This window comes from Cimex lectularius, unplaced genomic scaffold (assembly GCF_000648675.2).
Source record: "Cimex lectularius strain Harlan isolate CLEC.00 unplaced genomic scaffold, Clec_2.1 scaffold187, whole genome shotgun sequence".
NCBI lineage: Eukaryota > Metazoa > Arthropoda > Insecta > Hemiptera > Cimicidae > Cimex > Cimex lectularius.
The window spans coordinates 637,198-664,703 of record NW_019392726.1 but is presented as its reverse complement, the minus strand read 5'-3'; the positions used below and the strand labels follow the sequence as shown (position 1 = coordinate 664,703).

At 35.1% G+C, this 27,506-nt stretch overlaps 1 protein-coding gene across 7 annotated transcripts in view; it reads left to right on the top strand.

Moving 5' to 3' along the window:
• LOC106668129 (rap guanine nucleotide exchange factor 6) overlaps positions 1-27,506 on the top strand; it is a 283,118-nt gene that overhangs the window by 99,657 nt on the left and 155,955 nt on the right. The window contains exon 1 of one of the 7 annotated variants that reach the window (XM_014396677.2): positions 20,328-20,593. The exons of the other annotated variants lie outside the window; for them this stretch is intronic. The gene's annotated coding sequence lies outside the window, so the exon portion shown is untranslated. Of the gene's footprint in view, positions 1-20,327; positions 20,594-27,506 lie in introns of those variants that run through there. 7 annotated transcript variants of the gene reach the window in all.

The window sequence follows — 27,506 nt, the reverse complement described above, 5'->3', positions numbered from 1 at the left end:
TTTTTATCATCTGCTAGGTTTGTTTTGTTTTAAACAAAGGAACGATTTAAAATTAAAATGGGCAAAATTTGAAATTAAAAAGGGTTAATTTGAAGATAAAAAGGTTGTTTAAATGAAAAAGGGTGAATTTTATGCGATAAAATGCTAATTTGATATTAAAAAGAGTTAAATTAAAAAGTTAATTTGATGCGAAAAATGTTATATTGAAAAATCTTACTGGAATAAGGTTTATTTTCTAACAAGTCTGATTTTATTACATATTGCGTAAGTGCTGTATCAATGGCATATGGAAAAATTACGGTGACAGAAGATTGCCTATCCTAGGTGATGGCATGTAATGTCTAAAACTTATTATGACCTATGTAGAGAAGATATGATAGATTCAGTGCAAAGGGCTTTTTAGCCATTCACCAATAAATATATATCTTTTTTGGCGTAACTCTCCAATTCTTTTTGAACTTAATACCATATGAAAGTAGATTGTGCACACATGGTAAACTGTTGGGAGTTGGCGCGGTATAAATACTTCTCGTATTAAGATAGATATAGATTTTTAGTTCAGAATTTATCAATTCCTTATGCTTTCAAAACGAAATAACATTTTTAATGTGAAATTAATTAAATTGTTTCTTGTAGAGGTTTGCGGGATGTGGCCTGTAGTTTGGTCGTGTGAAAATAACCGTTATCAATCGGGCAAGTAGTCAGAGGATTTCTTTCAGAAAATACACCCAGGCTCAGAAGAATTCTTTAAGAGCCCAAGGGCGAAAGTTGGTAATATCTCGCATTAAGAGTTCTTAAAAAGTAATATCCACCTCTAAAAGTGCCACCCTCTCATAAAACAAGGTTCGTACATAGGCCACCCCTCAAGATAAGCTAAATATGGAAAGGGGAGCCTAGGTCTCTCCACGTGTTTAGACTGTTTCCGGTCCCTTTTCATTCCCGCGTTGGTATAAAAAAAAGTACGCTAAATATCCTTTTTCTCGAACTTTCCCACATCAACCTACCATTAGACCTAGTTGTGACTAGACGAAATTACTCTCAACACTGCAGGATTTTTTAAAAAATAATTGAACATCTGTATTTCCTAATTCATATATGAATGTAACCAATTCTTCTTAATATTGAGGATGGATATTATGACCATAGCGTAGAAAGTGAACTTTCCTTAAGGAATTCACGTTCCTCGTGCCTCAGCTAATTTTTTTAGGCAGTGTTTCCTTTTCAGGTCTTAGGCTTCACAGACACATAGGACGTGTTTGGAACTCTACTCTTTCTTCTCGGTAAAAGCACAATTATCTCTTTGCCTAGACAGTAGCCAGTGAAAAGGCATACAATTTCCCAAAATTTCCTGCCTGTATGAGTTGGACAATGTACTGTTTGATATTGTTATAAACGTTTTAATCTAGTTTGGGGTTTTCTTTTTTTTCGCTATTTACAGTTCCACCTTTAGCTGTGTACTTAATTTTGGCGCGATGAGCTTGATTGTGTTGCTCGTTAGGTAGTTTTAGACATGGCACTTCATGAGAAATGCCTTTGTTTTTTTACCAGTTTGTTACCAGTACTTTGTTTTTTTTTTATTCAGTTCCACGTTCAGCGAACTTAGCAGCGTGTTTAATTCTGATCTGATGGCTGTAATGCAGCTTTTTCAATGTCCGACACCTGGCATTTTGATCCAGCCTGAAATTTTTATTTATTTAACCGTTTTCTTCATTTCCACCTTCAGCCCTGTTTAATTTTGCTCCGATGAGTAAGAACGTTGATTTTTTCGAATGTTTTGACATGACGGTTCAGCTTAATATGATATTCCCTTCTCTGGCCTTTTATTCATTTCCTACTTCGCCATACCATTCTGTGTGCTTAATTTTTGTATGATGCTTATAATGCTGCTTTTTCAATTAGATAACGCCTTGCATTATAATCTAATCATACCAACTTAATTTTAGTTCCACAGGTAAGAATGCAGCTTTTTCCGGTTGTTTTTTACTGGCAGTTAATCTTAAATTAGTTTCTTTCAATTGAGGTTTTTAGTTGAGATAAAAAAGTCAGCGTCACAAGCGGGATTCGAAAAGGAGGGGGATTCAAAAGGTGAGGCTGAGATGGGAAGTTAGTGTCGGATCGAAGTCACGATTGCTCAAGTGGTAAAATAGCGGCGTATTTAGCCGAAGGTCGTTGGTTCGAATCCCGCTTGTGACACTGACTTTTTATCTCAACTAAAAACTTTAATTAATTGAAGGATATTAATTGGTCAAACGGACCACGAAAAGTAGTGAATTTACAATTAGTATGAAATTCCCTTCTCTGCTCATTTTTGTTCAATTCAATCAGCATACTTTGCTACGTTCTTATTCTCGTCGGGTAAAATTATGCTGTATTATGGATTGCCGTGGACTTGACAGACAGGATCAACTGTACCCATTTGTTCTGCTTCACGTTCATCATACTTTTCTGTATGCTTATTTGATCCGATGGGTAGGAATGCTGCTTTTAATTATTTTAGAAGTGGTGTTTTAATACAGATAGGGTTCTATTTTTTCTAATCCCTTTCCATCTTCAAACATACTTTGCTGTTTGTTTGATTCTGATCCGATGAGTTCGAATGCTCTTTCTTCGGCTGTTTTTGACCTGACTTTGTGATCCAGTGTGAGTTTTCTTTCAGTACCTTTGGCTCCTCATTGGTGTTTGTTCGATTCTGATCCGATGTGTTAAAATGCTCCTTTTTGGTTGTTTTTGATCTGTCTATTTACAGAGTTGGCTCTCTTTTTTTCTATACCTATTTGTTCGGTTCCACCTGCAGCATACTTTGCTGTTCTTCATTCTGGCCAGATAGATACGTTGGTTTTTGGATTGTTTTAGGCCTGCATATTTAAACCAAGTTATTTTTTTTCCAATTTGTCCAATTTCGCCATCCGCGGTATGATTTTTCTTTCAATTGCAAGCTATTGAGTTTTTATTCAATTCTCGAACACAAATCAAAGGGTTTGGAATGTATTTTAGCACCAGCTTAGAGCTGAAAGTAATATTAGCATAATGTATGTATGTATATTTGAGCAAGTCCAACAATGATTGTTGAATTTTCAGTAGGCACGTTGAATAATAATACTTCCGTGTGGTCCTAATGTTATAACTTATCACATCCGTGTTAAATTTATATAAGTAAAAAACGTTATATTTCCATAAATACTCACCCCTACAATTAAATTATGCAAAATATTAATGTTATGACCGAAAATAGTGCGACAGTTATTTTCAGTGGGTTTAAGCCATGGGTAGGAGTTTCCCGGATTTCCATAAAATGACCGTTATATTACCATACGCACCTAAATTTCTTTTCTGATTTATCACTAATTGGAAGACAAGGTTCAATTTTGATTGCTTTTTTAAAATAATTGAAAATGTGTTTATGGATTTCTCATCTGCTAATCATATCCCAAATTCACATACTGGTCGACCGATAGTTCGGTTATTTGATTTGGATTGTTAATTGTGAGCGAAGATATGTAAATTTTGGGCGCCTCCAATTTATTTACAAGTAGCGGCCGAATAATCAACTGTCGGTTTAATTACAGTCTTTGAAACGATCATGAATCATAAGCGTGTTTATTAGCCTATGATTCCTGTTCCTTCTCCCAGCCATGGAAAACTTCAAACATCGCCTTTTTATAATAATTGCGGAGGCATTCCAAGGACAGGGACCAAGGCAAGGACGTGCTATCTCTTCCGAGTATAATACTTTTTATACAATTTGCATCTTGACCAACAAATTGTCTACGGTGTATAATTAGAATGTATGGTATTCTTTACAAAATAACTTTGCTGTATCATTATAAAAAAAAAAAGCCTTTGTGGGTTGAAATTGAACCTAAACTACCAATTACGAAGTGCAATCTACTGTGTTTGTGTGGGTGAATATTACGTAAAATAAACCATCTGCACTTTTATTCTGTTTCACTCCTTCCAAATGTTTTTACGCCAATAACATAAAAACCCTATTCCCACTCATATAAAAATATATGGTTTGTGGTGAGATGAACATGACTTTTCGGATCACACAGACACATCTGCGAACCTTACACCCTACTTATTCAGAAATCGTAAGATGCGGTCTGGTGTGATGTAGGTTTCAGAAAAACATTTTCTTTATCGTGCCAACGTTTCGATCTTTATTAAGATCATCTTCAGGGCCTGGGATTTATAAATATTGTTTCCATTTAACAAATACATGTAGGACGTGGAAAAAAAGTCAATTTTTATAATGCAAAATATATTATATATTTTTTTATATATTTAATCAAAGTATTTCTACAAAAAAAATTCTCTAATTTTCCCTCCTTTTTGCTATTTTTCAAATGTTAGGCGTATCAAGCCGAAGGTCGTGGGTTCGAATCCCGCTCGTGACACTGACTTTTTTATCTCAACTAAAAACCTTATTAATTGAACGATGTTAATTGGACAAGAGGACCAAGAAAAATAGTGAATTTAATGAATTAAAATGAAGTATACTTCACTAAACCTCTCCGAGGCCATTTCATTTGTCGCCGAGAATCAAATAGATTACACGACATTTGAAAAGTGGCAAAAAGGAGGGAAAATTCCAAAGGTGGGGTTGTGATGGGAAGTGTTCGAGTGGATCGAAGGCACGATAGCTCAAGTAGTAGAGTAGCGGCGTTTCATGCCGAAAGTCGTGTGTTCGAATCCCGCTCGTGACACTGACTTTTTTATCTCAACTAAAAACCTGAATTAATTGAAGATATTAATTAGTCAAGCGGACCACGAAAAATAGTGAATTTTCTGGAAATTGAGCATAATTGATGAACAAAAACATACCCTACATTCGCTACTTAAATAGGAGTTTGATGTTAAAGAAAGAGGTAACCTTACGTTAGCAATTTTAGCCTATACGACTAATCTTCGCTGCATATCTGCAGTTGAACCTCGAGGTTGCTGTTGCTGCTGCTCTACCGTGCTCTTGGGTGTATAGTGAAGTTGGTATTTGCTTTGCAACAAATTCTATATACAATAATCCTTTTGCATCTTGGATTAAGAACTAGTCTGCTGAAAAGTTTGCATTAGGTGTAGAAAAAGCAATCGATATTTTTGATATATTTCTGAGCAAACAACAAAAAACATAAGGCAACACGGTATGATGCATTTTATAAATGTACTGTTTTGGAATGGTATTTTTGATGAGATGGAGTTTTTGATAATACAAAATGTGTTAACGTTTCTTGTATAAAAAAGTGTCAGCTTTGTTAGCTGTTTTGGGAGATATAGAACAATTCCAACTGGGGTTTTCCTCGTTATTGTACTTTACAGTGGGAATGGCTTTGTTGCTACTTATGCTGTGATGATTATGGCAAATTCATGTAACTATTAGTTTTACTGATGGGTTTCCTGGAAGAATACCGTTTCTTTTTGGAAGGATTCTTTTCTAGGATGAGGAATTGAAATAAATGTATGAAAAAAATACTTTATTGGATAAAGAAAAGGTGGACATCATAAAAGATTATAAAAATTGCACATAACTAAAAAGCACTCAACGCAATGGTTATCAACCGTCTGCGGAGTCGGACTATAAATTTTTAATAAAAAAATTTGTTCTCAAGAAATAAACACAAGAGAGATAAAAACACGATATAAGCAAAATAAAATAACACCACATCTATGTATATTTACATACACAATTGAAATAAAAAACTAATTCTTTACTATAGTTGTATTTATATACACTACATGCACCTATAAATAACCAGGGTGTCTCTTATATATAATAAATATTTAATAATTGAAATTTAAAAAACTAGTTCTTTCCTGTAGTTCCAGTCTGGTTTCGATTTTCGTCGATTGATCAAAAATGTGTTTCCTAAAAACCTTTTCCTAGGTAACATAACCTTTTTTCTAGCTGTATCAATACAGCTGCTTAGTATATATTCTGTTTCTGCTTGCATATTCAAAAAAGGCCATTTGTTAATTGCCCCCCTTTTTTTTTACTGTAGTATGTCCTGAAGATTATTCGGTATGATTTTCGTTTCCTTTCTTTTCTTAAGGCTTTTATTCTTCCTTGACTCTTTACTTTCCCTTTGTATTTACATTTTTTTTTATCGGAAGAGCTCGGGCCAGTGGAGCATAAGTAACGTGTTTTATGACGGTGTTATGGGATCGATTGTCGCGATGACACAAGGCTAAGAGTCGTACCCTTTGTGCGGCATTAAATCTTTTGATGTCAATTACACAAGTTAAAGCCAAGAGTCCTCTTAAAGAATTTTAAAGTGGCCACCATTGCACTATTGTAGCGGACAGGAAGCTCCCCTTCTGTACTAGTTTGAAAAGCCGGCTTGAATACCAATCCACCGCATAATACTTATAATCCTATTTAGGAGTTAATCCATGGGGAGTCATTTTAAGTAAAACATGTTCGAGACGTCAGGGAAAACTTCAACCGTTCAAGTTCGAAAATCTCGATTTTTATTCACAAAAACAAAGTTGATATTTTCTTGTTCCATTGGGCTCGACGGGAAAGCCTTATTTGGAATGTTGTAAAATAGACGGAATCTGAAAATTAACGTTCTGCTAGTTCTCGTCACGTAATTTTAGATGCAGGAAGTACTTTCAGCTAATGACGGCAGAGAAAGTATGAATGAATTTCACGCTTTGAAATCAACGTTACTTAGCCCATATTCATATGTGATTATGTAATTCTAATTCGGAAGTTCTTTCTTATTAAAAGGCCAGTAAACAAAGGCTTTTTTTGTTAGACATCGGTTGTAATTAAGAAAATAAAAGGACCCTCGGAGGAGGATATTTCAAGGCGTTACCATCAGCAACTCAACCGCTGGTGGTTGATTTAGTGGGTTTCTTAATTAGAAGGGTTGGCTGTAATTACTGCGAAAGGGAATTCAGAACTTTTCTCTTACTTATCTTTACAACTTGTTCTTATTAATCATCCCTTACTCTCAAGTTTAAAGTAAATCGATTAAATTAAGATTGAATCTAAAAAAAAATCGACATAAATTGGTCAATAATTTTGTGTATAGTGACTTAGGTTTAGGGTTGTGGTCAGAAAAAATTCCTTATTTTTGCACCAACGCCGAGCTTTCGACGATATATTTCGTCTTTTTCAGAGGCTACAGAGACCAGGTAGGTCGGTAGGTTCATACGTATATCACAGATGCTTGACGACTTACAAGTACTTAGTCACATTGTTAAATTATTAAACAAGTTTGTCAAATAATAACAAAACTCCATCTTGAAACTTTACGTTTTTAACAATATAAATAGGAAACTTAATTATAAAAAATATAAGTAATAAAACAGGTATGGTATGGCATGGTATGGTGGAAAAGGATACTAGGAAGCGGGGTTTGTATTCCCCAGGCCTGCAGGCTTCTGGCTTATTGTACCTTCCTAGTTCCTTGTTCAGTCAATAGACGCAATCCTTCTTCTTAGAGATATCAGGTCATTGACTGTTGCTGCTGCAATTTGATTCCCTAAGTCATTTCCGTACGTTAGGTTAAATCTCAATTGAGCTGTTGCTTCGCATTCGAAGGTGATATGAGTGGCTGTTTCCTCCTCCTCATTACATAATCTGCAGATGGGATCATCGCTGTATATACCCATGTTGTGTAGATGTTTTCTTGCAGCAGTGCTTTTGCCAGTCACGGTGAGGGTTGTTTCATCATAAGTTTACTATGTCTAGCACCGCTAGAGTTTATCCACTTCTTTTGTTTTGCTTGGATTCTATATTTGTTTTTGGTATCCCAAGAATAGGTTCGGGGCCAATGTATGGTCTTGCAGATCCTCCTCTGGCCAGTCTGTCTGCTTTCTTGTTAACCAAAATTCCCCTGTGCCCTGGCACCCAAGATATCATCAGGTTCCAGGTTTTGGAGATTTTGGATGCATTCACTGACTAATTTTGATGTGATTCTTTTACATTCTAATGCTTTAATAGCTGCTTGGCTATCTCATCTTATGAGGATTTTTTTTGTCACTGTAACCTCTTTTAAGATTTTCCAGGGCACAAGCATTGATGGAATGTATTTCTGCTTGAAAGACCGAAGTGTATTTCCCTAATGAGTTTGATTGCTCATGTTTTGGGCTTGTACAGAAAACGCCTGATCCGGTTCCTTTGTTCGTTTGTTTTGGAGCCATCTTATACCATATCTGTATCTGATGCTCTCTTATGTTCTTCCTCTACTTTATAGTCCGTTGAGACGTTATAGGAAGTTGTGAAGATTGTACTTAACAGGTACTTATATATGTTACGTGGGCGATGACTTATTTGAGGTTTCGCTTTGATGGTAAACCACAACGGATTTACCTCTTTTTCTCCCTAGTACATACTTCATCACAGCCTTTTTTTATGTAAATAAATAATTGTTTATATTTTGTTCTCATTATTTAAAATCCAAAGTGAATTGTTCTGATTTTTGAAGTTTCCTATTTATATTGTTAAAAAATAGTATAGTTTGTAGATGGAATTTTTGTTATTTGACAAACCGGTTTAATTGTTTAACATTTTGACTAAGTACCTGTAAGTTGTCAAGCATCTGAGATATATTTATGTATGTGTATGAACATTAATGTAAGAATGTTCTCTGAAGAAAAATATATCGTCGAAAGCTGGGGGTTGGTGCAAAAATAAAGATTTTTTTTCTGACGATACCCTTAATCCTAAGTAACTTATTAGAAAGGTTGGTCGATTGCATAGATCCTATAATAATTTTGTATGTTAATATGAAAAGAACATGTTAAAATGTCCGTTTATGTTTTTACAATGAATGTATTTTTCAAGATAATCATTCAATAATAATAATTATTCTATTTCTTGATAAAGGGAAATCCAGAAATCGAGGAAAACAATTTGGCACAGGAGTTCCAAGAAGCACCCAGGGTGACCCTTGAACTTTTAAGCTACTTCTCACCGCTCAACAGGTCGTGAGGCCAGTGCCGATTCGACCTCCTGGGAGGATTATTCAGGATTATACTGGATATTAAGCTTAAAAGTAAAAGGTTTAATGAAAGAGATTTGTAGAATTTTGTTTATCGGATTTTATAGTTTCTTTATGGTATATCGGTCATTTGTTGTGAAGTCAGTTTTGATAGCTTATTTCAGTTTTGTAATTTCTAGTTAGTTCCTGCTTTTTTAGTGTTGTATATGGATTTCATGTCTTTTGTCCCAGGCTCAAGGTACGGAAGTAGTTATCTACAGGAAATCACATGCGATGTTAGTTGTGTAGGCATGATGGTGAAAGATATGCGTCAGCTTTTTCAATCAAGAATCTTAGTGGGCAGGGTGAGGCCTTAGTGCTTGAGAGGATGGAATAGCAGCATCAGTATCAACGCTTGATCCAAGTCAAGGAAAACACCCGAGCAGTACTCAAGAGAGAAAGAAAAGTCGAGATTGTCAACTGCAAAGTGGATGTTGTGTCGGGTTGTGTAGGTCCGTTTTATACGTGAAGTAAAGTATGGGACCAAGATACCGTGTGCCTTGACAGGATTTTGGCAGAGATGGATATAAGCCGACCTGCCTGAGCGCTGTCAGGTATGGTTTGATGATGGGGAAGTAGGCAAAGTAAACTTACGAGCTACCACAGTAAACCTGGACTTTATCATAGGATTGAACCACAAAGAGGAAAGCTCTCGAGCAGTACTGTTTCAAGAAAAGAAGGGTAGTCTAGAACACGGTGGCATCGCTCGATTGTGGAGTGGTTTACGCCAAACAGATGAGATGGGATGAAGTTCTAAGAAGAGAACGATACTTTTTATGAGTTTTGTTCCTTAATTCCATGTGATTCTTTTATCGATGACCAGTGTTTAACCGAAGGTAGCTGAGGTCGTTAACTGTACGATGGGATATGTGATGTAGATGCGTTGGCATGGTGGTAAAGGTTATGTTGGGGCCTTTGCTAACATTTAGTTCTAATCGCTACTTTTTCAGCCAAGGTTCTAGTTTGTGCAATGGCAAAAGGAGGGAAAACTCATAAAGTGGGGCTGAGATGGGGAGTTGATGTCCGAGTGGATCGAGGTCACGATAGCTCAGGTGGTAGAGCAGCGGCGTATCTAGCCGAAGGTCGTTGGTTCGAATCCCTCTCGTGCCATTAACTTTTTTTCATCTCAACTAAAAACCTTAATTAGTTGTGCAATGGGGTCAGTGATAGCAGTGTCATAGGCTGGATCAAGTGGATGGATGTGCCAGGATGAGTAGGTATGTCATAACGTGTACATTGAATAGACGATGAATGGATCCTTCTCTGTGGGACTCTAGATGAGATACAATGGTTCATTCTTATAGGATGGGAAGAAGCTTCTTGAGGGTTTTTCCTTAGATTGTACGAGGTTTAAGGTTTATGGAGTTTTATATTGGAAAATACAATTTTATGGTAGAGTGAGTAGTTCTTAAAACAGCATAAAGGTATATTAGAAAGAATAGTTTTTTTTAGGAAAGAATAGAAAGATTTCAGAGGTTATAAGTCATATCCAGAGCTCTATTTTCGGGAACGTTTTTGATAATATATTGAACTTCTGAAGGCTGAAAAACTTTTGGGTGAAGGAAATGAGGTTGTGATTTGGACTATGGTTTCTGTATGATCAAGATGTATTATGAGGGCGGAATATTTCGGAAAGGAGTTGGGCGAGTCGTTGCGAAATGTGTAGGTATTAGGATAGGACGCGTCAGGTGGATGTCCATAAATATATTGTGCTGTTTGAAATCATTCTTTTGCGGTTTAGCAGTCAGCTTATTAGAGAGTTGTTGATCGGCCAACTTAATTACCAATTAGTGGACAAAACAAATCCATAAATAAGATGAGGTAATAAGTTGAGATACACGAGGATGGCAGGAAATCATTATGACAAATAAATACCAGGGCTAAGTTGTCAAATATAGTGCAATAGTACTAAGTGTCATATGGAGCATTTTAATATAGGAATCATATTTTCTTTGTTTTGTATTTTTGCATAACTTAGCATGCTGGTTTTATAAGAACTTAGAAAATATTTTCCTTTGTTTTTAAAAAGGCTGGGAGAATATTTTCTATGGTAGAACCGGTTTTTGTGTTTAAAAAACCCCCTCGGGTTGGGTGAGGGTTTAATATCAAAAAGCATCCCGGTCCAATTGGTGACATATTGGTCTTAATGAACCAAGCTCCGGAGCACTTCGTCATCGTTCTTTTTGATGTTTTTAAGTCCGGTAGTAGTCGGGTCGTTTAATCCGGTGTGAGTTCTGCTCCTACGCTTGGATACCCCGGACCTAACCAATCGGAAAGCCGCGACCTCAAAGCCAAAATTCGATATACCCGATGTGCGTAAATGTTTATCGTTGTTCATGAATAAATCCAGGGGTTTACAAGTATTCGATGTGTACCCCACCTGGAATGTAATCCAGTACGGTTCATTTTGCCGGAAGGGGAGAGCTTTTGTTAGAAATGACGTAGGTCATGTAAATAGGATGTAATCTAGACACATAAACTCCATTTCAACAGTCATTTCCACAGATAAATTTAATAATATTTAACCATTTCGCTTAATAAATCTATATAGGAGTAATTTCATCTTGCGATTTCTTGAACAACATAGTACAAAATTGGATACATGACATTTACCTCTCATTCTAACTTGAAAGACCCATCGATACTCAATCGCGACATCAGACTTTTTTTAAGAAAAGGATAGTCTTAATGGTTCATTACTAAATCTATTACAACACAAAGTCGACCCACTAGTTAAGCCTTTCCTGTCGAACCCATTATTTTCATTGGAACACTCCTGATTATAAGGCACATTGACCATTTACAGGAAAATAAGTTTCAAATAGTTAAACTAATTAGTGTTTTATACAGATTTTTTTAAATATTAAACATTAGTTATATCTATTTAGCTTTTCGATAAGTTTGTGATAAACTCCCATCTTCTAAAACAATCTTTTAAAACATAAATCATGTTACATTGTTTATTTATTTATTCTTAGTTTACGTTTAATTGTTTTTTCTACATTAAGCACAGTTAGTCTTAATACAGATTTATTAATTTTGTGCTTTATCCTTTATCATTTTTAAGACTTCGGACTCGTTTCTTCTCTGGTTATATGTTATATGTTTTTACAGCTAAGTTATCGATGTGGTGTGATATAACGGTAAATGACTTTCTCTTTTGTTTATGCTATTGCTAGCCTCTCTGTGCCTCAGAGCTTCGGTAGATGTGTTTAAAATAACAAACACATCAACAACAACATAATAAATAAAGCATGATAGGCTGATTAGATTTCACACCAACCCAAATATTCCTCGGGGTAATTATAGATAAATTCACGCTAATAGATTATATCACACTCCACATTTCGTTTACACTACCCCAGAGCACTCGATATTCCTCGGGGTAATTCCTACATTCATTCACGCTAACAAATTACAATCACCCATTCATTCACACTTCCTCAGGGTACGCGATATTCGTCGGAATAATTGGGTTACTAAGCCCCCTGTCATTCATGCTAATAAATTGCATTCACACTACCCGAAATTATTCGATATTCCTCGATATAATTGTGAGATAAACCCTCAATTCACGCTAATAAATTACATTCACACTACTCCGAAGAAGGAGATATTCCTCGGGGTAATTGGGGTGACCACTGCCATTCACGCTAATAATTACATTTAAAACCAATATACATTCCCACTCCCAAGAATACTCGATCACTAATAAATTAAATTCACTCAGTACATTGATACAAATAACTGTTTCTGATTTATTTGTATCCGAGTACTCCATATTTCTCGAGGAGCATGGTGCACTTCTATTCTCGCAAATAAATACATTCTCAGTGCTATTACCTTGGTTAATTGAGAAGGAGCCCCACCATTCACTCCAATAAATTACATTCACCCAAAAGACTTCATTGCCCCGAAATACTCCATATTCCTCGAGCGATTGGGTAAGAAGCCCCACCATTCTCGCTAATAAATACATTCATATATCAAACTCCATTTACACTGCTCCAGAACACTCGCTATTCCTCGGGCAGTTGGGTTACGAACCCCACTATTCACGCTAATAAAATTACATTTACACACCAGACTTCACTGTCCCAAAGTACTCGATATTCCTCGACGGATTGGGTAAGAAGCCCCGCCATTCACGCTAATAAATACATTCATATATCAGACTCCATTTACACTGCTCCATAGTACTCGATATTCCTCGGGCAGTTGGGTTGCGAGCTCCACTATTCACGCTAATAAATTACTATTATTCAGATATCGTGAGATGTGGTCTGGTGTGATGTAGGTTTCAGAAAAACATTTTCTTTTTCTTGTCACGTTTCAATCTTTAGTGAGATCATCTTCAGGGCCTGGGATTTACAAACATTGTTTAAATTTAACCAATACATGTAGGATGTGGAAAAAAGTGAATTTATACAATGCAAAATATATTTTTTATATTCATTCAAAGTATTTCTTCAACATCACACCAGACCGCATCTCACGATTTCTGAATAATCATCGATTAACGGTCAGTAATCACCACACACTAATAAATTACATTCACACACCAGACTTCACTGCCCCAAAGTACTTGATATTCATCGAGCGATTGGATAAGAAGCCCCACCTTTCTCGCTAATAAATACAGTCGCATACCAGACATTAAGAAGCCCCACCATTCTCGCTAATAAATACATTCGCATACCAGACATTCATTCGCACTACCAAAAAGTACTCGATATACCTCGGGGCGATTAGGGATAAGCCTTGCCATTCACTCTAATAAATTACATTCACACACCAGACTTCCATCTCGATATTAAATGTAGGTGCCTCTACTTTCACGCTAATAAATTACGCGCGTACATCACAGTCCATTCACACCACCCCAGAGAGATATTCCTCGGGATAACTGGGAATAAGCCCTGCGGTTCACCCTAATAAATGATATTCACACACCCGCAATAAATCACAATTCAGTCACACTATCTGTAGTAAGTATCATATCGGCATTGATCATAATGTCTGCAGTGAATACTGAATAAAAAGTCTTAGAGTTAAGAGATATATCAGATAACCCTGCATTAGTTTAGTCATTAGAGATACAGATTACATTACACACTACCAGAATTTTGATCAGTTTTTCAAAATAGTTAACTCAAATTTACGATCGCATTAGGTTTTTTGGAATTATATTGACAAATTGGTATTTTTAGATGTTCTGTGTTATTTGTTTATAGTCAATATAAATTGATTTTTAATATAATACCCCACAAATTGACATCAGCCTGGTTCAACTTGACATTTTCAGCATTCAATCAATCATTGTCACAAGTCGTGTGTTGTCGTAAGTTTGAAATATCTTGGAAAGTGTTTGCCTTTTGATGTTGTAACCCCAACAAATGTCAATTCAAACGTTTCGCGGTTTGTTTCCGTTGACCATTCCAGATAATCTACGAGTCCGTTACCCGCTGGTTGCGATTGTTGGCCATTCTCGTAATAAAGCTCCTCGCATTTCGGTTCTCTCCTTTCTTTGAAAAAAAACCTTCTTTGCCATTTTAGCATTAAAAATTTGTTATTGCTAATAAAAGGTTTTTGAAAAAGGGACATCCATTAAATAATTGTCTGGATTTTTGTCCATTTTAGGATATTTTCAAAAGCCTTTTACTCTCAAGTAACAAATCTCTAATGCTAAAATGTCAAAGAAGGTTTTTCAAAGATTGGTTAGTTTTTTTGAGAGAACGGTAATCAGAAAGCGTTAAATCCTCAGGGTGTAATGGGCGAAAAGGATTCTAGTGGAAGAGTTGAACGATTATGCATATAAGATTACGATCTTTGGGTGAAAGAACCTTTCTCGGTTCAAAGTTGCTTTCAGCATGAACTTTTTCGTTTGATTTAAGCTGATTATCTTCTGTTTAAAGCGTTAGATCGGCTATATTTAACTCACGAATAACCTATATCAGGTTTGGCCTCAATGAAAAAGCAAATTCAATTGTTACTGCCTAGCTTTCGACCTATTTTAATCATCAGGGCAAAAGTTAATTGACTACGTCTATAAATTTAAATAATTACGTTTTTAATAAACGATTTCAAATTTGTTTGAAGAACGCTTCGGTCCCAACATTTTCATCCACGACGTCATAACTAAAACTTTATTTCACAAATATCACACACTGAAGATGCCAAACGGTCTGAACAAAAATTCAGCGTGGATAAGGCAGACCAGACACTCAAACAATAAATTGCCAAATTAGTTGAAAGTTGATCATAGTTGATCGCAAATCGCGAACCTCAGGTTTCTATAAAATTTCTATATTTATTTATAATAGGAAGGAAATATTTTAGATGGTATACTCCAAGTTTTAAAATGAGAATATACCCCTGACACGGCAGTCTCGAATAAAGGGCGGATTGTTTTCATCCCAGACATTCCTGGACGTGCCTTAACTCCGGGAGAAAATATCTTATTTAAAGACATACTGGCAGATTTGTCGCCTTGTCCTTTCTTCAAGATGTGAAAACAGAAGGCCAACTGTAGGACTTGAATCGATACTTTATTTGTACTAATAAGTATATTCAAATATAAATTTGCCCTGTGTGCATTTTTTCTAAAGATTAGACAAAATCAGCTATCATTTTAGTACAGACGCCTTGTTTGTAGGAGTAGTAATATGTTTATATTTGTCAGCACATTCATAACTTTTGGAGTGGTGTTGATTGGCTAAAGAATCTACCTAAAAACATCAAATTTCACTTTTTTTTTTAATTTCTATGGTCATTTGTGACTTGAAAACGATCCTGCCAAGGACAGACAGATCTATAATTTACCTTTATATTCACTATTTTTCGTGGTCCGCTTGACCAATTAATATCATTCAATTAATTAAGGTTTTTAGTTGAGATAAAAAAGTCAGTGTCACGAGCGGGATTCGAACCCACGACCTTCGGCTTGATACGCCGCTACTCTACCACTTGAGTTATCGTGTTACTGACTTTTTTTATCTCAACTAAAAACCTTAATTAATTGATTGACCTTTATGTTAACTCTTCCTACGGGATTACAGCAGTTTGTTGGTGTATCAATGCCAAAGATCCTCACGTGCCTTTCGAAATTGGCTGTAATCCGGGCTTAATACTTTAAATAGGACTTGTTTTGATTTTGCTACTTGGTAGAAACGACGTTCAGCTTTGCCATTTTTATCTGTCGAAGTTCAACTGGCACAAGCAATTTTTTTTTTTTTTTTTTTTTTTTTTTTTTTTTTTTTTTTTTTTTTTTAAAGTGTGAGATCCTCTTTCTCTATCCCTCTATCCATTTGTTCGGTTCCACTTTCAGCATACTCTGCGGTGTGCTTAATTGACGTTCTGGTCCGATAGGTGTGACTGGTGCACCTTCTTTTGAAAGTTTGTCGGCCGGTTTCCCTCGATCCTCTCATGTCTCCTCGTCAAATTATTTTCTACGAGTAATATGAGACACTGGTAAACCAGTATGGAGGTAAAGGTAAAAAATAGCTCTGTGGGAGATGTTTATCTGTGCAACTTTCAATCTCTTGAGAATTTCCTAGGAGGACGAGAGTATCAAGAGGTTTTGATGTTAGTGAAATTCGATTGTATTACTATTATATTTATACTCGGCCGTATTTAAGTACCTAAGCACCCTAAAATAATTTAAAATTAGTAAAATTTTATATTTTATTTTATGATTATATTGTTTTAAAATTGAGACATTTGTGATGATTTGTTTGTAAATTGGCATGCTTGGCCAAATGACTGACCGAATGGACTTTTTAAGTGTTCAAGCTAGTTAAAATTCATGTATTTCAGATTTCACATTTCAGTTGTTCACAATCGAAATAATCGGACCTATTTTTCAATGGTTATAAGGAATTTTACGAAGAATTGATTTCCTAGGACCTCTTGAGGGTGCTGTTTTCAAAGATTGTGATTTTTTTTACGAGGGTTCGCAGCAGCAGAGGTTATATCAACCCTCGGGGTGCCGGTGTTTTTGAAAAAAGGCCCATTTGTATGTCGGTTTCGAATGCTGGGCCGCTGGATTCGAACCCTTTACCTTACAGTGATGAGCGCCGTGTCAACGCCTAAACCGTTGCGGCCACCGACGCCCCCTCTAAAAGAGTTTAGAAATTGGTATTCCTTTACAATATTCCACTCTTTGTTCCATTTTAGTCCTTGCGTAGGGATATAATTTTTAAAATATACATATTTATATACGTTCTTGCTTCTTTGATGAAAGCGACTGTACATTGGAGTTTAATTAACGTAAGACTTGTTAAATTGCAAGCTGTGTTCGTCGTTGATCTCAAATTGAAATAATTGGACCCATTTTTCTATGATTCCAATAATAAACCTTGGAAAAAGTGAAGATTTTGGCTTTTACGTAAATATTTCTATATATAAGTCGATCTGCCTAACATTTCCCTTTTCAGCGGTTGGTCTGAGTTTTTTCGTCAATTTACCAATCGTTTATGAATGTTTTTTACGTAGGTGATCATTTTTTAAAAAACTTTATTGACTTTTCAACAATTGGCCATATATGTAATACTACAGAAAAATCAAGACAATAAAATAATTCACGTCTTACAAGTTCTTCTCTTCTTCAGTCGACTTCGGTCTATGCATGGTAAAAATTGTCGATCTGGTCCCCTTTGGAAGGGAATTTCAAAAAATCCTTTCCTATAGGAATGCATTATTAAAATTTCAGTCACTTAGATACAGCGGTTTGGACTGTGCGTTGTCAATCTGTCACGGAACTGTTTTATATACACAAATTGATAGGGATAAATTTCAGAAAAATCCTTTCTCAGCAGCTATCCATGCCATTAGAGGAATGCCCTGTCCAAATTTCACCCCTTTTAGATCTAGCAGTTTGGTCTGTACGTTGTCAGTCAGTCAATCACGGAACTGTTTTATATATATAAATATATAGGGATGGTATTTCAAATAATGCCTCTTTGAGGCTGTCCATGCCATTATAGGAATACACTGCCAAAATTTCAGTAATTTAGGTAGAGCAGTTTGGACTGTGCGTTGTCAATCTGTCACGGGACTGTTTTATATACACAAATTGATAGGGATGGAAATTGAAAAAATCCTTTCTCAGCGGCTATCCATGCCATTATAGGAATGAACTCAAAATTTCACCACTTTAGATCTAGCAGTTTGGTCTGTACGTTGTCTGTCAGTCAGTCACGGAACTGTTTTGTATACCTAGAAAGGGATGGAACTTCATAAAGTCTATTCATAGCGGCTGTCCATGTCATTACAGGAATGCACTGTCAAAATTTCACCACTTTATATCTATCAGTTTGGTCTGTATGTTGTCAGTCAATCAGTCACGGAACTGTTTTATATACACAAATTGATAGGGATGGAATTTGAAAAAAATCACCTCCGCGGCTATCCATGCCATTACAGGAATGCACTGTCAAAATTTTACCTCTTTTAGATCTAGCAATTTGGTCTGTACGTTGTCAGTCAGTCAGTCACGGAACTGTTTTATATATATAAATAGATAGGGATGGGATTTCAAATAATGCCTCTTAGTGGCTATCCATGCCATTTTAGGAATGCACTGCAAAAATATTTATTTAGAAATCGATTAACGGTCACTAATCACCACACATCACTGCAAAAATTTCAGTCATTTAGACACAGCAGTTTGGACTGTGCGTTGTCAGTCAGTCAATCATGAAGCTGTTTTATATATACGTTGACACGCAAAAAATTCCACCCACTTGTAATATAATTTGGGTTGTATATATTTTTATATATTAATCAAAGTTTCATGTTTTTTTAACGTTTAATACTTGAGTCTTGTCTAAAAAAGTAAATTGCTAAGGAAAAAAATACGGACAAATAAAATTTGTTTTAGATTTTTAATTAACATTTTAATAACGCGAATTTCCTCCTCTTGTCTTAATTACATCTCGAAGACAACTAGGCATACTTTCTACCAGTCTGGAAATGTCTCTTTGCTGGAGGTTAGCCCATTCTTCATGAAGAGTCCTTCCAAGATCGTGGAGTGTATCAGGAAGTGATGGACGTCCGATTATTCGTCTTTTGAGGTTATCCCATAAATGTTCCATAGAGTTCAAGTCAGGAGAACGGGCTGGCCAGGCTAAGACCGTGATGCTATGCTATTGAAGGTTTGTACTATGCGAGCGACATGTACATTATCATGCGTTAGATTGTCGCTGATTTCATCGAAGATATGCAACGCTTCTTGTTGGCTAGCCATATCATTATGGGAATGAACTGACAAAATTTCACCCCTTTTAGATCCAGCAGTTTGGTTTGTGCATAGTCAGTCGGTCAGTCACGGATCTCTTTTCTATATATTAATAGATATGAATGGTGATCATGATTATAATAGGGATGCACTATCAAAATTTCAGCCCTTTATATCCAGCAGTTGGGTCTGTGCGTTGTATGTCAGTCGATATCGGAAACAGTTTTATATATAGTTTGTAAGTGATACATGAGTTATAGAGACTCATTTTGTAGAATCCATTAGAGTTCGTCGTCCGATTGACCAAATAACTTCTTTCAATTAATTAAACTTTATGTAAGGTATTGTTTGAGATAAAAAGGACAGTGTCACGGGTGGGATTCGAACCCACGACCTTCGGCTAAATACGCCTCTACCACTTGAACTATCGTTCGATCCACTGGGACACCAACTTCCCATCTCAACCCACCTCGAATTTTCCCTCCTTTTTACCATTTTTCAAATGTGTAATGTATTCGATTCTCGGCGACAAGTTTTGTAGAATGTTTCATTTAGTGTTTAATTGTTTTCAATAATCCAGAAAGATCAGGCATACTGGTTCTGAGCGTCCTGCTTCAGGATTATATTTATTATTTTTTTCTTTCCACACCTTGTTCTATTTTTCTAACCATCGGTGTACCATGGTTTTTTGTTACCACTCTCAACACGACACGCAAGACTGGCACAATTATACAGAAAACAAACACTTTGAGCTCTGAAGATGATCTCAATAAAGATCGAAACGTTGGCACGATAAAGAAAATGTTTTTATGAAACCTACACCACACCAGATCGCATCTCACGATTTCTGAATAATCATTGTTTTTAGATTTGGTATAGTATTTGCTTGACTTTTTTAAGTTTTCGAGTTTGTTTCAAAAATTTCGAGCGTTACAAATTTTATGTGACGATCTCAAATTTGGCTTACAGCAGGCATTTTTCTATGATTACAATGGGAAATTTAGTATGAAGTGTACGTTTTCAGGATGTAGAGTAGACGTCCAACAAGTGTAAAACCTTGGTCACGAGTTTGTGGCGGAATGTGCCGACCCGGGCCGAATGGGGCCTCGGCGTTTTCCCCTCTAACTTCAATCTGTCCAATCCTCCCGGCAGCCGTCAGTTCCTTTTCAATTGCGTGCCGCGTGTGTGCTCGCCGTGTCGATTATTCCGGTTATTGCAGGAGGAAATAATACCATCACGGAATATTAAAAACAAAATTAAAAAAAAAAAAAAATCCGTTTGTGGTGATATGTGTTGTGTGCTGTTGTAAGTGACACCTGGTTGTACGTGCAATAACGGAAAAACTGGATAATATATCAGAAAATGAGGAAAGGTAATAACAAAAAAGTTTTCATTATATACTATTTATTTAATTAATTTTATTACATACAATATTTTTTTTGTTGAAATTTGTTTATAAAAAAAATCGTCTTGCCCTTTTTGGCTTATGCGGATAGGCAAAAATTAAGGTGTCTCGATAAATTCCGCCGAAATAAAAGAAAATATAAAGTATAAAAAAGTGAGCGGGGCTTATTTGGCTGTTTCAAGGCTGGTCGCAAAACCAGTTTTATGCTTTCACTGGGTATGCATTCGAAACATTCCTCATTATTGTGCCGGGGGTCCAGACACCCCGACTTCTCACCCCTTTTCGGCCTCCTTTGGGGAAAACGTGGTACGTTGACCCAGTGCGATTTTCCTCGGTCGTTGTCTCTTCTCGCCCCTTAGTCCTCAACCGTGCGATTATGATATTCTTTTATTTTAATACACGGCCTTGGGTTGTTGGTGTTTTTTTTCCCTTCGGTGATCCAACTCCAGGACCCGAGGCCGAATTTCTTGAGCTTATCTTTTCCTATTCGAGCGTCAAAGTCTCCGAGCTAACTTCAGTTTAACAAGTTGGACAAAGTTTTGTTCGTTTCATTTTGGTCAGCCTATTCACCACGATTCTCTATGGGATTGTGTTTCTTCAACCTAACTTGTTTGCACAAAAAACTCATCGAGGAAGATTGCGAGAAGATTAAAAGATCATCCTTCAGGCCGAAATTCATGCAATACAGATATGTACCCAGTTCAATCTTAAGGAAGAGTGCAAATATAAAAATCATGTCAGATAACCAAGCAGCCATCAAGCACTAAGTTAAAACATAATTAGCCTAAAGATGGTGCTGAATTGCGAAATAATTAAGCAGTTTGAGTATGCGAAACAGTCACCTTTTGCTGGGTCCCAGATGAGGAGTAGAGGGCGACGAGAGTGAGCAACGAAAGAGGCTGTTATACGCCTATGGCATAGGAATTCATTAGAGTACCTTAGACAAAAGGACAAAATGAAAATGAGGACTGGTGAATTCACCCCTAGGATACAAACAATCCACGTACCTTCTTGCAACTTTTGAAAGGAAAGAAGTAATAGAATGCATTAAAGGAAGCGGGAAAACTTCGAACCCTATGAATATTGTAAATAGGGTTAAATAGGCATTTGAACAAGATTGGTATAATCCAACACGAACGATTCTGCAAAGAAGCAGAGGAGATACCAACACAACTACTAACAAACTGTGGTGCCACACTTGCAGAAGTTTTTGGGTTCTCCAATAGAAGATATTCAACCACTAAGACCCGGCGAATTAATCAAGTTGAACTAGGTCTCACCAATGAGCTATAAGCACAGAACGGGAAATATAATAGCACTTAAAGGGCGCAATGTACTAAACACCCAGTCCAATACATCTACATATACATCTAGAAATGTGTGGTGATTAGTGACCGTTAATCGATATTTATTTAGAAATCGTGAGATGCGGTCTGGTGTGATGTTTCAGAAAAACATTTTCTTTATCGTGCCAACGTTTCGATCTTTATTGATATCATCTTCAGGGCCTGGGATTTACAAACATTGTTTGCATATAACAATTACATTTTGGATGTGGAAAAGTGAATTTAAGAAATACTTTGATTGAATATATAAAAAATATATTTTGCATTGTATAAATACATCTAGGTTAAAATTATCTCCGATGGCAGATAGTGAGCAGTGAACTCAGAAATTTATGTAGAAAAGGTGATCAGGTTGATGCCTATTAGACAGAAAACAATACTCAAATCCTTCGTCAAGCTTTCGAGGAATAATATCCCTTTTTAATCAGGACTAAGATAAAATGATAAAATTAATATAAAAAAATTAAAATCTACAACAATTAACATGTAGGGTATTAATTTTCTGCATATTTCTCTATTTCAAGGATACTCGTAGTTTGCTCGTACCGTGTACTATTTATGGCTGACATTTGGCTCTATCTTCACTGTTTGGTCTGTGCGGTTTTTTTCCAATTTCCTACGGCTATTTAAATGGTTAAACTTTTATTATGGTTGTTTGCTAATCTGTCGTGACGTAAAGAAATGAACATCGATGGACTTCAGATGAACCGAAAACAAAACTTTAAAACAAAAGTCGTAAAAACAGGATAGATTTGCAAAACTGTATTAATTTTCGGCAGGTTTCTATATTACAAGGATATTTTCAGTTCGTATGTTATTCTAGATCTGCTTACCATTTATCTATGTTAGTAGTTGGGCTGCTCTTTTTTTTCACAAGAAGAAGGTCCAGAAAGAACAGGAAGAAATTTTGTATTTTCAAAATTGCATTTTTGGCACGTTGTAATATTTTAAGGATTTAAGCCCTTATCTAGTTCTGTCTATTCAGCCTGTGAGATATTTCGTCACACATCAGTGTTTATGTTTTAAACTAAAATATGTTGGTTGTTTCCGTGCTGTATGTTGTGATTTTTAATTTCTTCAGTTCAGCCAATAGGTGAAGATCCATTGAATATCCATGGCAATCATGGATATTTTCTTGTGGACGTTTGCAGTCAAACGTATATTAAAAATTACTATTCTCACTTATGAAGAGTTTTATATATTATTAATTCATTTATATTTAGTGGTCTAATTGACCAAAGTACTTATTTTAATTAACTATTCTTTTTATGTAAGGTCTTGGATGAGATGAAAAAGTTAAGTGTCACGAGCGGGATTCGAACCCACGACCTTCGACTCATGAAGTCGCGATAGCACAAGTGGTTAGAGCAGCGGCGAAGGTCGTGGGTTCGAATCCCGCTCGTGACACTTAACTTTTCATCTCAACCAAGACCTTACATAAAAAGAATAATTAATTTCTATATTATATTTAACTTAACTTAGATCATAAAATAGAGAAACATTGTGATGTTGTTTGCAAAGGAGGTGAAGAACCTCTAGGTCTGTCGATCGTCTCCGATCATCCAGGTCCGCCTATTCAAGCTTTTTCTCTTCTTTTCAGTTGTTCTTCATCGATTTGGTCTGTGCGTTGTTTAACAATTCGTGTCCGTTTTTATAGACAGTTTGATTCACGCTATGTATACAACAGTGTCTCACTTGGGATATTAATTTTATATATTTTTAAATTAGTATTCGTGTTGTTAAAACGAAACAAAATAACCCTTTTTTTTATATTTTTTTAAACGACGAAATTCAGATTTATAAAAAGAAATGTATATTTGTTCTTCTGCCATAATGAATCCTTCATGTATCTCAATTGAAATTAAACTTTTTAAATTTATTATATAACAGAGAGAAAAAGGTTTTTCGATTAAATAATTATGAATCGAGACCTTTTATTAAAATTAATGTCACAATATCAAATTATAAGACATCACGTCATCATTACGATTATATTAATTTGCCTTTTTTTTAAATACCGTCTTTTAATATAAAATAGGATTGAGATTAACTGGAAATATCTCCAGCCCCCAGAATTGAGATAATGATGTGAAATCCCATTGCCTAATGCTTTTTTCTTTCATCTGTATTGATCTCGTGATTCTTCTGCTTGCGAACCCACGGAGATGTTTAATTTCTTAAGTTGTATTTTTTTAAATCGTAATACATCGTCACGATGCAATTAAAAAAATTTTGAAACTTGTTGCTTAACCGTGTGAGTTGAACCAGTAGTTGAAAGTTTCACATTGAGCCTCCTCAATCGAATCAAAACTCAAACTTTAAACAAGACTTGAAACACTGCTCTTGCATGATAGCAGAATTGTTCCATAATATAGAAAATTGGTCGTGTCCTCCATCCAAATAGGACGTTTGCGTGATAAAATTAGTTCCATGGAACGTCTCAATACAGTTTAGTCGTTCATATTCTTCCGTCCAATTGGTCGTCGTTAAGGGAAAATTGGTCAAAGACTCTCATGCGCAGTTTTGAGATTAGTCTTAGTTCAACTCTTCACGTCCGAACAGTGCAAATCTCTGTTAATCTAACTCTTCTTGGCTTTTTTCCTCTTCTGTGTTCGAAGGCCTTTTTAATAATTCGAACTTTCGATGTTGTATAAGAGTTACGGTATGGATTGATAAATTGCCCTGTCAAGACACACAAGCTCTCTTGCAAGGTTTATACATTTATATAAGTGAAAAGTAATGTTAATTTCACGGAAATATAAAGTAACAAGTCTTCTATTACAGATAACAGTGTAATCATAGACAGCTTTTATTGATACGTAATCTCCTTACTTCAATATCTTCAGGAAATTCGGTTTGTAAACTGTTTTTCAAATCACCATTATAAAAATAAAAGTTTCCAAATGGAATATAAGTTATTTAAGTTTAATCAGTTTATTGATCTCAATCTGGTCAATCACCGATTTATCACTTACGTAATACTAGCTCATAGGCAAATTTTGTTTAAATATTTTTTACACCATCCCCATTAATAAAAACAAATTTAAAATCCATTAATTCACCAAACCCAAATCAAAAGAAGAATTAACTTTAATTAATTAAGGTGCTTCTAATATTCTTTTTTTTGTTAAAAGTTATGATCATTGACATCCGTAAATTGACTGCTTACTGTTAAAGCTTGGGCTTCATGATTTAAACTTATTTTTACAGTCCTTGGCATCATATTAACTATTTACCACTATCTATTGCGTAACTTCTTGAAAAATAACATACAATCAATGAGGTGGTAGTTGTCGACCAGCAGTTAACATGTAGATGTCCTAGGACCACATCCCTGAACTACATCTAGAAATAACCTACAATGATAATATCCCAGGTGGAACAGGAACAATTAATAATTCAAAAGTTCCTGATACTCATTGTCGTTTAAACTGAAATATTTTTCAATTATAACGTGCTTCAAGATACAGTAGTTAAACATTAGGACAATTATTTTTAAATTTCTAGTCAATAAATTGCCCATACGATAAGATAAATAGGCATATACTCGTTAAACTTTTTTTTAAATTTTTGGCAAGTGTATAATTTATTATTTGAAATAATTATACATAATGACAGAATCCTAGGCGAAACAGAAACAATTAATAATTGAGAAGATCCCGAGGTAATTTTCCATTTAGTAGTTCTATTCATTGACTACTACGACTAAGACGTAAATCTTGTGACAAAAGAAATAAAGATAAGGACAATTATAGTTAAATTTCTACTCAATAAATTGACCTATGATTATATAAATAGGGATATACTCTAGTTAAACGTTTTTTAAATATTTTTGGCAGGTGTATCAGAGTGAAAATTTGGAAAAAAATATACGACCTAATTTATTATTTGAAATAATAATACATAATATAATGACAGAGGCCCAGTTGGAACAGGAACAATTAATAATTGAGAAGTTCCTGAGATCATTGTTCATTTCGTAGTTCCGTTAATTGACTTGTCAAGTGGAATTGTTAACAATTAAATCTTGCCTTATGACAAAACAAAGATAAAGACAATTATTGTTAAATTTCTAGTCAATAAATTGACCGTATGATTATATAAATGGGCATCCATTCAAGTTAAGTATTTTTTTTTAAATTTCTTGGCCGGTGTATAAAAGTGAGAATTTGGAAAAATATACGACCTAATTTAGTATTTGAAATAATAATACATAATATAATGACAGAGGCCCAGTTGAAACAGGAACAATTATAATTGAGAAATTCCCGAGGTCATTTTCTATTTAGTAGAGCTATTTATTGACTGTTCAACTGGAATTCTTGTAACAATTAAATCTTGCCTCATGAGAAAACAAAGGTAAGGACTATTATTGTTAAATTCCTAGTCAATAAATTGACCACACGATTATATAATGGGCATCCACTCAAGTTAAACTTTTTTTAAAGATTTCTTGACAGATGTATAAAAGTGAGAATTTGGAAAAATATACGGCCTAATTCATTATTTGAAACAATTATACATAATTCCAGAATTCTAGGTGAAACAGGAACAATAATTGAGAAGTTCTTGAGGTCATTTTCCATTTAGTAGTTCCATGCACTGACTGTTCAACAAGAATTTTTTTAAGAATTAAATTTGGCTCGTGACTTAAAAAAAGTAAAGATAAGGAGAATAGTAAAATTTCCGGTCAATCAATGACCTTATTATATAAATGGGCATCCACTCAAGTTGAACATTTTTTTTGTTAAATTTCTAGTCAATAAATTGACTGTACGATTTTATACATTTGCATATACTTACTTAAACATCTTTTTTTTTAGTTTGGACATCCCTAAAAACCTGTGGTATTATCGATTTATTGTAATCTTAGTGTTTAAGACTGAGAAGTATGTATTTGTTGGAAAAATGTACTAAGTAAATAATTATTTGAAATAATTGCATAATGATAGAATCCCAGGTGGAACAGCTCAGTCAATAATTGAGAAGTTCCTGGAGATCATTTGCAATTAATTGGTTGATGATTGACTGCTCAACTGAAATTTTTAACAAGGAAATTTTCTAGATATACGAATCAAACTACAAGGGCAATTATTGTTAACTTTCTAATCAATAAATTGACTACAGGGTTAAATAAATCGACATATACCTACATACGTCTTGTAATTTCACGGCAGCACTAAAAAAGATCAATTATTGATAGGTTGTAATCGAAGTGTATTACAATATAAAATGAGAAATATTTAGCTATTAATTATTTCAAATAATTGTACAATGACAGAATCTCCAGGTGGAACAGAAATAAGTCAATAAATTGACTATACAATTACATAAATCGGCATATAGCAGGTAGAACAGGAATAATTTATAATTAGGATGATGCCTTTTACCAAATACGTTTAATCAAGTTGGTCTTATTTCTTATTAAGCTCATTGACGTCAATATATTGACTATTTGTGAAACTACGCTTATCTCATGTTAAATATTTCTTTAGTCAATGCCCGACTGCATTACAAAATTGACATTATATCCA